Genomic DNA, 17,575 nt, shown 5'->3' with positions numbered 1-17,575 from the left:
AGCTGCCACACTTGAATGCCTTTATAGAAAACCGGCACCTATTTATACGTGGCTGTGCACCCCTGGTTTGCTAATGCGCTGCTCCAAGTCACGTACTCATAAGACCAAGGTAGGCCAGTGGGCCCCTTCTGCCTGTAAATTGCGCCATGCAAACCGCTGCGTTTACTCTTTCCAGCGGGTCTACAGCCCTGTGGCCTCCATTCTACTTCGGAACCGCTGGTGAGCGAACTCACTGCAAACAGGCCCACACCTGGTTGTAACTTGCGTGCTTAGAAATATTGCACCAAAACTGACTTTTCCTATCCCAAACGGTAGTGCCGCCACAATTTAAAATCAGTACGCAATGTAAATTTTTGCAATAAAGTATTACAGGCATGGCATCTTTGCTGCCTCTACATGCAGTACCTTACATTTCCATCACAGAATTTCTGTTATTGCTACATTTAAATTATCATAATACAAGTACTGATAATTGTACCTACAATCTACAATATATTGTTACACATAAAACAACTTTACATCACCTCCAGTCGCACACTTAGTGCATTATCTATCTGCTGACTTTCGCTGTCTTCTTATCTCGGCAACCAAAAGTTTACCCAAACTAACATGCCCATTTCACCCTAAAAAATGAATCACTTAATTTTTTTGGCCAGGAACGCTAGTTTACAATGCTTTGTTGTCTAAGATTCATGCTGCTTGAATCTAATAACATACAGTCGAGTTCTTAACATAATTTCTTTACTTTAAGCAATAGTAATATCGATATGTAACATCATGCAGGGAGCTTGATGGAATATTAATATTCTGTGAATTTCTTTTGGAATAAGATTATTGTTGAGACACTATCTCAAAGTCTTGTAGTGAATAAAAAATTTTTATTATATAAAATGAAAATTCGTTTCTTTCAAAGTCCTAGCTTGTTGGGACTAGATGGTGGTAATTTTCTCCAGACTTAATAGCAGGCTGCAGTGAAATTCATGAATATTTTAAGGCTACTCAAGTTCTACCCCTAAAATAAATTCTGTGTCAGACTCAACTGGTACACTCACTTCATTAAAACTCTGTATCATTTCTGCTGATAGCTATGCAAAAATCAGGTGTTATAAGTATTGCGTTATTGTCCAGTTGTAGCAACTATTTGCATCAAGATCTGTCAAATAAGATTGAACAATATATTTTCATAACTGAACACAAATTGGTCATTTGTAACAGCACTGCCTCTGACACCACACTAGACTATTTTTAATTGTTCTACGTCTACATGTACATCTACATCCATACTCCACAAGCCACCTGACGGTGTGTGGTGAAGGGTACTTTGAGTACCTCTATTGGTTCTCCCTTCTATTCCAGTCTCGTAATGTTCATGGAAAGAAAGATTGTCGGTATGCCTCTGTGTGGGCTCTAATCTCTCTGATTCCATCCTCATAGTCTCTTCGCGAGATATACATAGGAGGGAGCAATATACTACTTGACTCCTCGGTGAAAGTATGTTCTCGAAACCTCAACAAAAGCCCATACCGAGATACTGAGCGTCTCTCCTGCAGTGTCTTCCACTGGAGTTTATCTATCATCTCCGTAACGCTTTTTTGATTACTAAATGATCCTGTAACGGAGCGTGCTGCTCTCCGTTAGACCTTCTCTATCCCTTCTATCAACCCTATCTGGTATGGATCCCACACTGGTGAGCAATATTCAAGCAGTGGGCGAACAAGTGTACTGTCACCTACTTCCTTTGTTTTCGGTTTGCATTTCCTTCCAATGAATTTCAGTATGGCATCTGCTTTACCGACGATCAACTTTATATGATCATTCCATTTTAAATCACTCCTAATGCCTACTCCCAGATAATTTATGGAATTAACTGTTTCCAGTTGCTGACCTGCTATATTGTAGCTAAATGATAAAGGGTCTTTCTTTCTATGTATTCGCAGCACATTACACTTGTCTACATTGAGATTCAATTGCCATTCCCTGCACCATGCGTAAATTCGTCGCAGATCCTCCTGCATTTCAGTACAATTTTCCATTGTTACAACCTCTCGATATACCCCAGCATCATCCACAGAAAATCTCAGTGAACTTCCGATGTTATCCACAAGGTCATTTATGTATATTGTGAATAGCAACGGTCCTACGACACTCCCCTTACTTCGGAAGACTTCTCTGTATTGAGAATGACATGCTGCGTTCTGTTATTTAGGAACTCTTCATCCAATCACAAAATTGGTCTGATCATCCATATGCCCTTACTTTGTTCATTAAACGACTGAGGGGGAACTGCTGGCCAGAGTGGCCGAGCAGTTTTAGGCACTACGGTCTGTAAGATGGCAAGAACTATGCCCCTTACATGAAGTCATTAAAGATCACCTAACTCACGTTGAGCGAACAGTAGGGCTGAACAAAAATGACTGACAAGGCACAATGCATCTTGTAAAGGGTATAGTATGGACATATTGGAATAATTAATGTCGGGTGATGGTTTTGAAGTAATTCACACAACATGAAAAACTTTGTGGAAACGCATGGATTTACTGGAGGCTAGTTTATCCCAGGGAAGTATACAGAGTGACCATGGCTGGCCGGCGGGGGAGCGGCAAAGGGAAGCGACAATAGGCAGCTTAGGGCGGCTCAAGCTCTGAGAAAGTGGTAATGGGGCGCGGCCTCCAGTTGCCTTAAGATGAGTGACAGTGAGTCGGTGGTTGACACCATGCTGCTGTACTGGGAAGCAGACGGAGAACTTGTACGCCTGTTGATAAATGTCCTTCGTCCCGTTTTCAGCGAAACATGCGAGAAAGCCGCGCAAAGCTACAGTGGAGCGGTCAACAGAGGTCAAAATATGCATGTTTGTGACTATAGCAACTTCACGCTGAATTCACGGTCCGCAGAGCCTGAAGTAAGTCAGGTGGAGAGCGACAGAATGAAATACACTGGTCCCCGATGGGAATGTAGGACCAAGGAATTTGAAGTACTCTCCTGGGAGTCAGAATTCTGGAAAAATTGGTGTTTGTGCAGACGCTAACCTTGATGGGTGGCCTGGGAGGAGCTAAATAGCAGAAGTTGAGATGAAGGGAAATTGTGTGGGAATTTGTTCACTTCCCAGAGCAGCATTGATCGGCGTTGGGAAGCAACGCATAATTAGCGCGACTTGCGCTGCAATTGGCGTAAGTGATTTTGCTGGATGGGAAACTGAGGTGAAGAGCGGACCTTGAGAAGTCTCCGTAGGGGTCTTTCGTTCCCAGCTTGCCTAGAGTGCGGATGTGGCGTTCTTTACTCAGCTTGCCTGAGAAAGAGTGAGCATCTCTGCAGTTTCGGACTTAGCAAATGGAACGATTGAGCTTGTAGATAGGAAGTTTAGGTTCAGCTATGTACTGAACAAGATAGCTAGCAGTGAATAGACGAGCGCAGCCTTGCAGCACCATGAGGTTGGCCGACGTCCACACGACGATGATGCTCCGCCACACTGTATTCGGTGATATTGCACCCGCTCCGGCCACTGATTAATTTGTTGGATCACATCGGCAAAGTTTCCATGAGGGTTTCACAGGCCGTGTATTGTAGAATTCTTCTCGCACTTCACATTATGCCTGGGTCAGTCGATAGGAATTACTTTTGAGTTATCGCGCTTTACTCCACGCAAACGAAATTTATTACCACTGCCTGATAGGAGAGTCTTGTAATGTGATGATTGAAGGTCGGGAGTTAAAATAAATTTGTGCGAATCGACTGAATCTGTTTTCTATCAAGTAGTTGAAATCCCAAGTCATTTTCTTAATTAATTTTATGTTCAACATTTGCACCTGGTGTTCAATAGCTGAATATCACATCAATGTGCACCCATTTTTAATTAAAAGTGATCAATTCTGAATCAATTAATGTCAATACTGCCATCGCAGTTCAATCAGGAGTCACAGGGCTTTATTACTTTTTTTTGCGTTATCCGATATTGCAGCAGTTTTGCACTTTCTGTTGATCTGCTAGTCAATTAGCTGGGGCGAAAACACGTCAAAACCAGATAAGTGACGGGTGGGGTGTTACATATGGCTGACCCATGCCAGGATACAATACTTCGGGATTTGCTAGGAAGTAGTCTTGAAAAAGGGAATTTTTCCATGTGATCCATTGCTTAGTCATTTTTAATTGAAAAATGGGTAGCATTAGTTACAATAAGTTACATTGTCTTCTTCATGTGCTGTCCTTTCAAAACGACATTTATAGGTGCCTGTTCATTGTATTAGTGATTTGTTGGAGTACTTATGATGTGCAGTGCCGTAATCAGCCGATGCTGAGCACACAGAACACAACCATTGGTACTAGCCTTTTTGCCTTTTAGGGGGAATGCTTCATGAACTGTTTGTCGGGTCACTGCTCACACCCAGTGTATCAATTTGTGTCCTGGTATATGTTTTGCGTTATCTTATTATTGAGTGTAAGGGGTACCTGGGATTTGAGTTTTCGTGTGACATAAAAGTGCAAATGATAACAAGGGGAAAAGCCAAACAACGGCAGAATATAATCAGACTGTTACTCGGGACAACATGGGTGGTAGTAGGGAAAGCTCTACCGATGAGCGTGACGAAAGCGAGTTGCAACTTCCTGAAACTGCGTCTCACGTCTGGTTTAGTCTGCTGAATAGCAAGGACGTTGATTCAGGCAGTGATACTGAGGGCTCGGGGGACGCAGGGAGTACAGGATTAATCCATAAGTATGGAGGTCCAGCCTAAGAAGCCAGAGTGTGTTGGATCAAAACGGTGTCCGACCATTATCAAACGATTCATTCACAAGTGATCCGACGGGGGCGCGGAGACGGTACTTGTCTAGATATCGAAGGGTTCCTCAGAACAGAGGAGAACAGTCGCATTTTCAACCACAAAAGGACGAGGATCAAAATGCGGCTACTCTCAAAAACATTACGGACCTGTTGCAACAGATGCAAACGGTGAACTTAGAGCAGAGCGCCAACCTTAATGCCGAAATTAAAAAGGCGAATTCGGAGCTGAAAGAGAACTTTAACGCCGAAATTAAAAAGGCGAATTCGGAGCTGAACTATTGGCTCAAAGAAGTTCATAGGGAAGTAAAAGTTGAGGTAAAGAATCTCGGCGTCAAAATAGAGAAAGAGATTGCCATCATCAAACGAACGGCAATTGAAGCCAAATTAATTTCGAAAGGTGCAAGGAAAATAGCGAGAGAAACCCGGGACTCCACGCAAAGCACGGCAAAAGTAGGAAAGGTCATGTCATCAAGGCTACAAAGCCGGTTAAAACGTGTCGAAGAAAAGCAACAAGAGCAACCGGACATAGGACCTAACGAAATGTTGAAAGAGGAGGTGGCGATATTAAAAAGAAATTTAGAGGACGAGGTAAAACGTCTCATTACAGAGACATCAGGAAAGGAGAAGGGTGTAATTACTGCGTCGACTGAACCGTCACTTGCCGGAACACAGATAACCGCTTCACGGTGTGACAAATTTGACACTATAAGCAACGGGAGCCACGCCTTGATTCACAGCTCTGAGGCAACGACCGAGGTAAACACGGACAGCGCGCAGCAGTCCAGTGAGCACAATTGTTGTCGGCTGATTAGATGTACCGAACAACTGTCGAACATAGAGAGGGGGAGAGATGACGATAGCGTGTCGGAACGAATTAGTCCACGTCCCGAAGTTCATACGAATCGTAAGAACGGGCGAAATGATAACTGGAATGATGGCTGGTTTGACTACAAGCATTTTGTATCAGTTCGAAAGTTCCATCTCTACAAGGACGAAGGTAATAGCTTGCATCCAAAAACTTTTATGGGACAATTCGAGTTATCTTTGCCCCCACACTGGCCATTGATGTACCAGCTGGATTTTGTGTGCTCCCATATGGAGGGCGCGACCGCTGAATACATGAGAAATGTAGCGAAGACGAGCGTCTCGTTCGAAGAATTCAAGAATGCCTTCTTGGGCAAGTAGTGGTCTAAAGAAACCCAAGAAAGGATCAAACAAGAAATTATGATATCCAGAGGTATGGAAGGGGAAGGGTACCGGAGTCTGGTCAAATGTTTTGAAAATATAACAAGAAGGAACCAGTACCTAGACAACCCGTGTAGCGGTGCGGAAATCATCAGATTATGCTACATGAATCTTCCCATCTCGTATCAACAATCACTTGCCGGTCGTTGTGGTAGCGATACTGAGGTATTTAAGTGTATTTTGCGCGAACTGAAATTCGCATTTCAAGAGGAACAGGCGCGGGAGAAACGCCGACAGCGTGAACAAAATAACAACCGTGGCAATAATGGACCCCATTGGGATAGTAGGCCAGCACGAACTACAACGGCCACAATCAAAATAAGAGTAATGGCAACTCGAAAAGAAGGTACACGGAAGAAGAGCGACACTCTCCGGTGCAACATAGTAAATCACAAAGGACCTGGGGCGGTAATCAGCAATCGGGAAGGAACAGGAATTATGGCTACCAAAATAACAACCAGGAAGAGGTCGAAGTCCGCCCTCCGAAGCCTGGTACATCCCACCTTAACGGGCAGGATTACGAATGACTAGACCAGAGCGCGGACGTAGTAAATATAGGCTTAGAATAAGGATATTTTTTAAAGTCTTGTTTGTTTGTGTATATACTGATCTTAGTGGTAGAATGTCTCGTTTATATGTGCCGATATTTTTGTTTTTTTTTTATTATTAATAATGATATCTCGCCTCTCGATGTTGTGAAAATGAAGTTCACTATATTATTTTGTAGAAAACATATGATTAAAGAATGGAAAACAAGTATTTCTGGGCGTACCCCTAGAAAAAGATAGATTAGAAACACTGTAAATTACAGAAAAGTTACACATAATTGTATCTCCGTCATTGGAGAACATATTTAAGGTGGCCAGTCCCGTAGGCCGTTACGAGGACGCACCGACGCATCTCGTATGCCCCTGAATACGTAAGAGGTGGACAGCTATGCGCAGTTGCGTGTATTAGCGCACCCAGTGCATGTTAAAATGAACCGGATGCAATCATCTACAGAGCGAACAGCAGCATTGATACGCCAGAGATACTTGTTGATACCAAGCTAGTGTAACAACTGCGAGTGTGAGCAGTGAGCTTTCTTGTTTTTTTCAGTTCATCGGATTTTAAAAATCATACTCGTTGTTCTAGTGTGCATATCGACCATCATCAGTTATTTCCCCCCCCCCCCCCCCCAAATAGCAAAACTCCTTTACTTCTTTAAGTGTCTCATTTCCTAATCTAATTCCCTCAGCATCACCCGACTTAATTCGACTACATTCCATTATCTTCGTTTTGCTTTTGTTGGTGTTCATCTTACATCCTCCTTTCAAGACACTGTCCATTCCGTTCAACTGCTCTTCCAAGTCCTTTGCTGTCTCTGACAGAATTACAATGTCGTCGGCGAACCTCAAAGTTTTTATTTCTTTTCCATGAATTTTAATACCTACTCCGAATTTTTCTTTTGTTTCCTTTACTGCTTGCTCAATATACAGACTGAATAACATCGGGGAGAGGCTACAACCCTGTGTCACTCCCTTACCAACCACTGCTTCCATTTCATGCCCCTCGACTCTTATAACTGCCATCTGGTTTCTGTACAAATTGTAAATAGCCTTTCGCTCCCTGTATTTTACCCCTGCCACCTTTAGAATTTGACAAATTCAACATTTTCAAAAGCTTTCTCTAAGTCTACAAATGCTAGAAATATAGGTTTGCCTTTCCTTAATCTTTCTTCTAAGATAAGTCGTAAGGTCAGTATTGCCTCACGTGTTCCAACATTTCTACGGAATCCAAAATGATCTTCCCCGAGGTTGGCTTCTACCAGTTTAATAATGAATAAAAAAAATAGGAGTGCGGGTAAGCTACTACTAACAGCATAGTGAACGCATTATTGTGGCCAAGATAGACACGAAGCCCATGCCTACTACAGTAGTACAAGTTTATATGCCAACTAGTTCTGCAGATGATGAATAAATTGATGAAATGTATGATGACATAAAAGAAATTATGCATGTAGTGAAGGGAGACGAAAATTTAATAGTCACGGATGACTGGAATTCAAGAGTAGGAAAAGGGAGAGAAGGAAACATAGTAGGTGAATATGGATTGGGGGTAAGAAATGAAAGAGGAAGCCATCTGGTAGAATTTTGCACAGAGCATAACTTAATCATAGCTAACACTTGGTTCAAGAATCATAAAAGAAGGTTGTAAAACATGTTCCCATATGTTCATGATTACAAAATAAGCATCCAATTTGTCAGATTGTGAAAAACTACTGTTGTTGTTTGTTGTTGTGGTCTTTAGCCCAAAGACTGGTTTGATGCAGCTTTCCATGCTACTCTATCCTAGGCAAGCCCCTTCACCTCCGAGTAACTAATGCAACCTACATCCCTCTGAATCTGCTTACTTTATTCATCCCTTGGTCTCCCTCTCCGATTTTTACCCCTCACGCTTCCCTCCAGTACTAAACTGGTGATCCCTTGATGTCTCAGGATGTGTCCTACCAACCGAACCCTTCTTTTATTCAGGTTGTACCACAAATATCTCTTCTGCCCAATTCTATTCAGTACCTCCTCATTAGTTACGTGATCTACCCATCTAATCTTCAGCATTCCTCTATAGCACCACGTTTGAATAGCTTCTATTCTCTTCTTGTCTAGACTATTTATCGTCCATATTTCACTTTCATACATGGCCACACACTACACAAATACTTTCAGAAAGGACTTCCTGAGACTTAAATCTATACTCGATGTTAACAAATTTCCCATTTTCAGAAACTCTTTTCTTGACACTGCCAGCCTACATTTTATATCCACCCTACTTCGACCACCATCCGCTATTTTGCTTCCCAAATAGCAAAACTTATTTATTACTTTAACTGTCTCATTTTCTATTCTAATTCCCTCAGCATCGCCTGATTTAATTCGACTAAATTCCATTATCCTCGTTTCGCTTTTGTTTGTCTTCATGTTATAACCTCCTTTCAAGACACTGTGCATTCCATTCATCTGCTCTTCCAAGTCCTTTACTACCAGTGACAGAATTACAACGTTATCGGCAAACCTCAAAGTTTTTATAGCTCAGTATACAGATTGAATAACATCGTGGATAGGCTACAAACCTATCTCACTCCCATCTCAACCACTGCTTCCCTTTCGTGCCCCTCGACTCTTGTAAGTGTCATCTGGTTTCTGTAAAAACTGTAAATAGCCTTTCGCTCCGTGTATTTTACTGCTGCCACATTTAGAATTTGAAAGAGAGTGATCCAGCCAACATTCTGAAAAGCCTTTTCTAAGTCCACAAATGCAATATAGGTAGGCTTGTCTTTCCTTAACCTATTTTTTATGAGAAATCGTAGGGTCAGTATTGCCTCGCTTGTTTCTACATTTCTCCGGAATCCAAACTCATCCTCTCCGAGATCACCAGTTTTTTCCATTCTTCGGTAAAGGATTCGTGTTAGTATTTTGCAACCATAACTTATTAAACTGATGGTTCGGTAATTTTCACACCTGTCAGCAGATGCTGTCTTTAGGATTGGGATTATTATATTCTTCTTGAAGTCTGAGGGTATTTCGCCTGTCTCATATATCTTGCTCATCAGAGACAAGAGTTTTGTCATGACTGGCTCTCCTAAGGCTATCAGTAACTCTAACAGAATGTTGTCTACTCACGGGGCCTTGTTTCCACTGAAGTCTGTCTTTCACTGCTTTGTCAAATTATTCACGCAGTATCATATCTCCCTTCTCATCTTCCTCTACGTCCCCTTCCATTTCCATAACATTGCCCTCGGGTACATCTCCCTTTTATAGACCCGCTATATACCCCTTTCATCTTTCTGCTTTCTCTTCTTTGCATAGGACTGGCTCCCATCTGAGATCTTGATATTCGTACATGTGGTTCTTTTTTCTCTGAAGGTCTCTTTAATTTTCCTGCAGGTAGTATGTATCTTACTCCTAGTGACATATGCTTCTACGTCTTAACATTTGTCCTCTAGCCATTCCTTCTTAGACATTTTGCACTTCCTGTTAGTTTCTTATTTTAGACATTTGTATTCCCTTTCGCCCACATCATTCATTCCATTTTTATATTTTCTCCTTTCATCGATTAAATCCAATACTTCTTGTGTTACTCAAGGATTTCTACTAGTCGTCGTCTTTTTACCTACTTGATCCTCTGTTGTCTTCACTATTTCATCTCTCAAAGCTACTTATTCTTTTTTTTCTACTGTATTCCTTTCCCTGTTCTTGTCAATGGTTCACTAATTCTCCTTCTGAAACTCTCTGCAGCCTCTGGTTCATTCAGTTTATCCAGGTCCCATCTCCTTAAATTCCTGCTTTTTACAGTTTTTTCAGATTCAATCTGTAGTTGATAACCAATAAATTGTGGTCAGAGTCCACATTTCACGCTTGAAATGCCTTACAATTTAAAATATGGTTCCTAAATTTCTATCTAACTATTATATAATCAACCTGAAACCTTTTGGTGTCTCTAGGTCTCTTCCACGTATACAACCTTCTCTCATCATTCTTAAACCGAGTGTTAGCTATGATTAAATTATGCTCTATGCAAAATTCTACCATGCGGCTTACTCTTCTTTCCTTTTCCCCAGTCCTTATTCACCTACTACTTTTCCTACTCTTACTATTCCTACTATCGAATTCCCGTCCTCCATGACTTGCACTTTCAGGTCCCTCAATTATCTGAATAATTTCTTTTATCTCATCATACATTTCCTCAATCTCCTCCTCATCTGCAGAGATAGTTGGCATATAATCTTGTACTACTGGGGTGGGTGTGGGTTTCGTGTCTATCTTGGCTACAATAATGCACTCACTATGCTGTTGATAGTAGCTTTTCCGCGTTCCTATTTTTTTACTCATTGTTATAATGATTCCTGCATTACTCCTATTTGATTTTGTATTTATAGCCCTGTATTCGCCTGACCAGAAGTCCTGTTCCTCCCACCACCGAACATCATTAATGTCCACTATATGTAGCTTTAACCTGTCCATTTCCCTTTTTAATTTTTCTAAACTACCTGCCCGATTAAGGGATCTGACATTCCACAATCCGATCTGTAGAACGCCAGTTTTGTTTCTCTTGACATCGACGTCCTCCTGAGTGGTCCCCACCCGGAGATCCGAATGGGGACTAGATTACCTTCGGAATATTTTACCCAAGAGAATGGCATGGTCATATAACCATACAGTAGAGCTGCATGCCCTGGGGGAAAATTACGGTTGTAGTCAGTGTCGTCTTAACCGCCGTATGGTTCACATCTGCTGTGCAGCGAGCTACCTTAATTTAAGTATTAACTTTATTTTTCCTACTTGTCACTTCTTCTTCCGTGTGTTTTTGCTTTTATGAAGCTTTAATTGTCGAGTGCTATTAATAGTGTTCCACAGATTTCGTGTTTGTTTTGAATAGTCAGAGAGAGTCCCTTTAGTCAACCATAGTGCCAGTAGTGCTAGTGTTTGTTTTCAATACAGTCCAGAGACAGGTAGTGCTATTTTCATTGTTTTCTACAAGAAGTGGCTAGCAATCACAGTTTAGTCAATAATCAGCCGCCTTTAGTGAATTAGCAGTCTAGTTAAAAGTTGATTAACTCTGTTCAGTAAATTGATTCCTTAGGATGGATAGGATGTGTGACTACTGTGTATGGACGCAGGAGGAGCTGGCCACTGTTCGCGAACAGCTGAGCGTGTTGATGGCCGCGGTCAGCCGTCTTCAGGCTGCTGCCTCGGAGTGTAGCGGCAGTGGGGAGTCTGGTGTGTCGCAAGGTACGCCCCAGGTGTTACATGCTTCACCCACTGCCCCTGCTGCGAGACATCTTCGAGGGTACCAGGTTCGGTTGGGCCACCCTCTCCCCAAGGGGAGTGCCGGGTTCAGCGGCGTTCGCGGCGCACGAGGCGGAGGGTAAATGTGGAGGCTGGCCGTGTGGCATCGCCTGTTCTGCCTGTGAGTGGACATGTGGCTGCTCCTTCAGCAAGGTCCGAGCAGGCACACGGGGGGAGGGGTTTATTAGTTATTGGGAGCTCCAGCGTTAGGCGGGTGATGGAGCCCATTAGGGAAATAGCGGAAAGGTCGGGGAAGATGGCCAGTTTTCATTCTGTCTGCTTGCCGGGGGTCTCATCCGACATGTGGAGGAGGCCCTATGGGCGGCGATAGAGAGCACTGGGTGCACCCGACTGCAAATTGTTGCTCATGTCGGCACCAATGACTCCTGCCGTCTGGGTTCAGAGGTCATCCTCAGTTTGTACAGGCGGTTGGCGGAATTGGTGAAGGCGGAAAGCCTCGCTCACGGAGTGGAATCAGAGCTAACTATTTGCAGTATCGTTCCCAGAACCGATCGCGGTCCTCTGGTTTGGAGCCGAGTAGAAGGCTTAAACGAGAGGCTCAGACGATTCTGCGGAGATCTGGGGTGCAAATTTCTCGACCTCCGCTATCGGGTAGAGAAATGTAGGGTCCCCCTAAATAAGTCAGGCGTGCAATACACGCCGGAAGCGGCTACAAGGTTAGCGGAGTACGTGTGGAATGCACATGGGGGATTTTTAGGTTAGAGAATTCCCTCCCTAGGCCCGACAAGACGCCTCCTGAAACGCGGCAAGGTAGGAGTAGGCAAAATGCAACAGGGAATAACAAAATTAATGTGCTAATAGTAAACTGCAGGAGCGTCTATAGAAAAGTCCCAGAACTGCTCTCATTAACAAACGGTCACAACGTCCATTTAGTACTGGGGACAGAAAGTTGGCTGAAACCAGACGTAAACAGTAATGAAATCCTAAACTCAGATTGGAATGTATACCGCAGAGACAGGCAGGACAGTGAAGGGGGAGGCGTGTTTATAGCGATAAGAAGTGCAGTAGCATCGAAGGAAATTGACGGAGATCCGAAATGTGAAACGATTTGGGTGAAGGTCGCGGTTAAAGCAGACTCAGACATGGTAATTGGATGTCTCTATAGGCCCCCTGGCTCAGCAGCTGTTGTGGTTGAGCACCTGAAGGATAATTTGGAAAATATTTCGAGTAGATTTTCCCCACCATGTTATAGTTCTGGGTGGAGATTTTAATTTGCCGGATATAGACTGGGAGACTCAAACGTTCATAACGGGTGGCAGGGACAAAGAATCCAGTGAAATTTTTGTAAGTGCTTTATCTGAAAACTACCTTGAGCAGTTAAACAGAGGACCGACTTGTGGCGGTAACATATTAGACCTTTTGGTGACAAACAGACCCGAACTATTTGAAACAGTTGACGCAGGACAGGGAATCAGCGATCATAAAGCGGTTACTGCATCGATGATTTCAGCCGTAAATAGAAATATTAAAAAAGGTAGGAAGATTTTTCTGTTTAGCAAAAGTGACAAAAAGCAGATTACAGAGTACCTGACGGCTTAACACAAAAGTTTTGTCTCAAGTACAGATAGTCTTGAGGATCAGTGGACAAAGTTCAAAACCATCGTATAATGTGCGTTAGATGAGTATGTGCCAAGCAAGATCGTAAGAGATGCAAATGAACCACCGTGGTACAACAACCGAGTTGGAAAACTGCTGCGGAAGCAAATGGAGCCTCACAGCAAACATAAACATAGCCAAAGCCTTGCAGAAAAGAAAAATTACGCGAAGCGAAATGTAGTGTGAGGAGGGCTATGCGAGAAGCGTTCAATGAATTCGAAAGTAAAGTTTTATGTACTGACTTGGCAGAAAATCCTAAGAAATTTTGGTCTTATGTCAAAGCGGTAGGTGGATCAAAACAAAATGTCCAGAAACTCTGTGACCAAAATGGTACTGAAACACAGGATGACAGACTAAAGGCCGAAATACTAAATGTCTTTTTCCAAAGCTGTTTCACAGAGGAAGACTGCACTGTAGTTCCTTCTCTAGATTGTCGCACAGATGACAAAATGGTAGATATCGAAATAGACGACAGAGGGATAGAGAAACAATTGAAATCTCTCAAAAGAGGAAAGGCCGCTGGACCTGATGGGATACCAGTTCGATTTTACACAGAGTACGCGAAGAAACTTGCCCCCCTTCTTGCAGCGGTGTACCGTAGATCTCTAGAAGAGCGTAGCGTTCCAAAGGATTGGAAAAGGGTACAGGTCATCCCCGTTTTCAAGAGGGGACGTCGAACAGATGTGCAGAACTATAGACCTATATCTCTAACGTCGATCAGTTGTAGAATTTTGGAACATGTATAATGTTCGAGTATAATGACTTTTTTGGAGACTAGAAATCTATTCTGTAGGAATCATCATGGGTTTCGAAAAAGACGGTCGTGTGAAACCCAGCTCGCGCTATTCGTCCACGAGACGCAGAGGGCCATAGTCACGGGTTCACAGGTAGATGCCGTGTTTCTTGACTTCCGCAAGGCGATTGATACAGTTCCCCACAGTCGTTTAATGAACAAAGTAAGAGCATATGGACTATCACACCAATTGTGTGATTGGATTGAAGAGTTCCTAGATAACAGAACGCAGCATGTCATTCTCAATGGAGAGAAGTCTTCCGAAGTAAGAGTGATTTCAGGTGTGCCGCAGGGGAGTGTCATAGGACTGTTGCTATTCACAATATACATAAATGACCTTGTGGATGACATCGGAAGTTCACTGAGGCTTTTTGCAGATGATGCTGTGGTGTATCGCGAGGTTGTAACAATGGAAAATTGTACTGAAATGGAGGAGGATCTGCAGCGAATTGGCGCATGGTGCAGGGAATGGCAATTCAGTCTCAATATAGACAAGTGTAATGTGCTGCGAATACATAGAAAGATAGATCCCTTACCATTTAGCTACAAAATAGCAGGTCAGCAACTGGAAGCAGTTAATTCCATAAATTATCTGGGAGTAGGCATTAGGAGTGATTTAAAATGGAATGATCATATAAAGTTGATCGTCGGTAAAGCAGATGCCAGACTGAGATTCATTGGAAGAATCCTAAGGAAATGCAATCCGAAAACAAAGGAATTAGGTTACAGTACGCTTGTTTGCCCACTGCTTGAATACTGCTCAGCAGTGTGGGATCCGTACCAGATACGGTTGATAGAAGAGACAGAGAAGATCCAACGGAGAGCAGCGCGCTTCGTTACATGATCATTTAGTAATCGCGAAAGCGTTACGGAGATGATAGATAAACTCCAGTGGAAGACTCTGCAGGAGAGACGCTCAGTAGCTCGGTACGGGCTTTTGTTAAAGTTTCGAGAACATACCTTCACCTAAGAGTCAAGCAGTATATTGCTCCCTCCTATGTATGTCTCGCGAAGAGACCATGAGGATAAAATCAGAGAGATTAGAGCCCACACAGAAGCATACCGACAATGCTTCTTTCCACGAACAATACGAGACTGGAATAGAAGGGAGAACCGATAGAGGTATTCAGGGTACCCTCCGCCACATACCGTCAGGTGGCTAGCGGAGTATGGATGTAGATGTAGATGCTTTCAGCCGTTCGCAGTAACAACACAGCAAGGCTGTTTTGGTTGATGTTACAAGGCCAGATCAGTCAACCATCCAGAGTGTTGCCCCTTTAATTACTGAAAAGGTTGCTGCCCCTCTTCAGGAACCATGCGTCTGGCCGCTCAACAGATAGCCCTCCGTTGTGGTTTTACCTACGGTACGGCTGTCTGTATCGCTCAGGCTCGTAAGCCTTGCCACCAACGGCAAGGTCCATGGTTCATGAAGGGAAAGAAACTACTAGAAATGTATAATTATATCTGTGATTTTAATTACATTCTTCACGTGCAGCTGCAACATGTCTGTCAGCTAAATACAATGACCTCTGTGTTTCAGAGTAATTGCCTTGAAGTGTTCCTAGCTGATGTGGCAAATTTATGCTGCTCGAAATGCTACATCCTCTATATAAATAATATTCAACTGCTCGTTTTGCGGTGAATGCGTATTCTTTTGCGCCCCCAGCATTCTGATTCAGCTGTTTCCTAAACCATTAGTCGATATATAAGTATAGCTAAAACTCAAACTCATCTGGGTTGAAGCTAGAGTGCAATACTATACAGTTAATGTGTGAGAATTTTGTCAGTAACCATCTGTTGTAGGAAGAAATCAATATTAGAATACAGGGTGTATCAAAAAGAATCATTCGATTTAAGAAAAATCATAAATATTATGTTATTTGAGACATGTGTGTATGTGTGTGTGAATAATGCAATATTGAAAAAAGGAAACTCTCGAGTTTTACATGGTTCCCGCTAGTTGGCATCACTGTGCGCCCACTTCAGTTCTAGTAAAAATGGCGTCGGGACAACAGAGAGCGTTTTGTGTTTTACGTTTTGCGCAGTGCGTGTCAGTAATAACTGTTCAGAGTGACTTTCCTACTAGGTAAGGTGCGTATCCTCCTGCAGCACAGAGCGTTAGACGATGGCAAGAGCAGTTCCGAGAAACAGGTTGTTTGTGCAAAAGCAAAGCGCCGGGCCGTCACCGAGTGTCTGACATAGACGGCGAACGTATCCGTCAAATCTCAGAAGCAGTCCGCAGAAATACGTTCACTGTGCAGCTCGACAGCTCAATATGCCCCCGATGTCGGTCTGGTGTGTGTTGCGTCGACGTTTACACATGGAACCATACAAAATTCAGCTACTGTAACCTCTTCGTGAAGGTGAATAACAACAACGGGTGGAGTTCTGTAATTTCGTTCTTCGCAAGATTGAGGATGACAGTTTTCTTCCACTTCCATTTAAATGGAAAGGTGAACCGTCATAATGTGAGAATATGGGGTACGGAACAACCTCATGAAGTTGTACATGAGAGGGACTCTCCAAAATTTAATGTGTTTTGTGAAGTTTCACGGGAATAGGTGCATGTTTCTTAGCCGAGAACACTGTTACAGGAAGCACATATCTCGATGTGCTTGAGAACTCTCTTTTCCCACAGTTGGAGACTGATTCGAACGACTTTATTTACCAAAAGGATGGGGCTCCATCACACTGACATCTGGAAGTGCAGGAATTTTTAAATCAAAGGATTAATGAACGATGGTTCGGTAGCACTGGACCAAATGATTCAGCCTTACATTACTGGCCTCCAAGTTCACTGGACCTGACTGTATGTGATTATTTCTTTGGGGGTTTATAAAAGACTCTGTTTATGGGCCTCCGTTACCACCAACAATTAATGAACTGAGATATCGCATAATAGCAGCTGTGGAAGCTGCAACTCAAGACATGCTCGCTGCAGTGTGGGAATAATTTGAATACCGCATTGACATGTGCCATGCATCTCAAGGGGGGCATTTTGAACACCTATGGAAAGGTATGAAAAAAATCTTTTTGAGTTTCTCGTTTATCAAAAAACAAAAATCATTGTATATGTTTATAAGTTTCAGAAATATAGACGTGCCAAATCGGATGATTCTTTTTGATACACCCTGTATGAGACTCATGAAAGCCTTACTTTGTTACTAAATTTACGAAATTTTATGTTGTGCTTTCCTACACAGGGCGTGACACTGCTGACTCGTTTGAACTGTGAGTAATCAACTACATATGCAGCTAACTCCTTTTTATAATGACAGTAACACAAGCATCTCTCACATATTTCAACTGGGTGTTGAGTAA

The sequence above is a fragment of the Schistocerca cancellata genome, chromosome 4, assembly GCF_023864275.1.
Source record: "Schistocerca cancellata isolate TAMUIC-IGC-003103 chromosome 4, iqSchCanc2.1, whole genome shotgun sequence".
NCBI classification, from domain to species: domain Eukaryota; kingdom Metazoa; phylum Arthropoda; class Insecta; order Orthoptera; family Acrididae; genus Schistocerca; species Schistocerca cancellata.
This window is presented reverse-complemented; position numbering follows the sequence as displayed.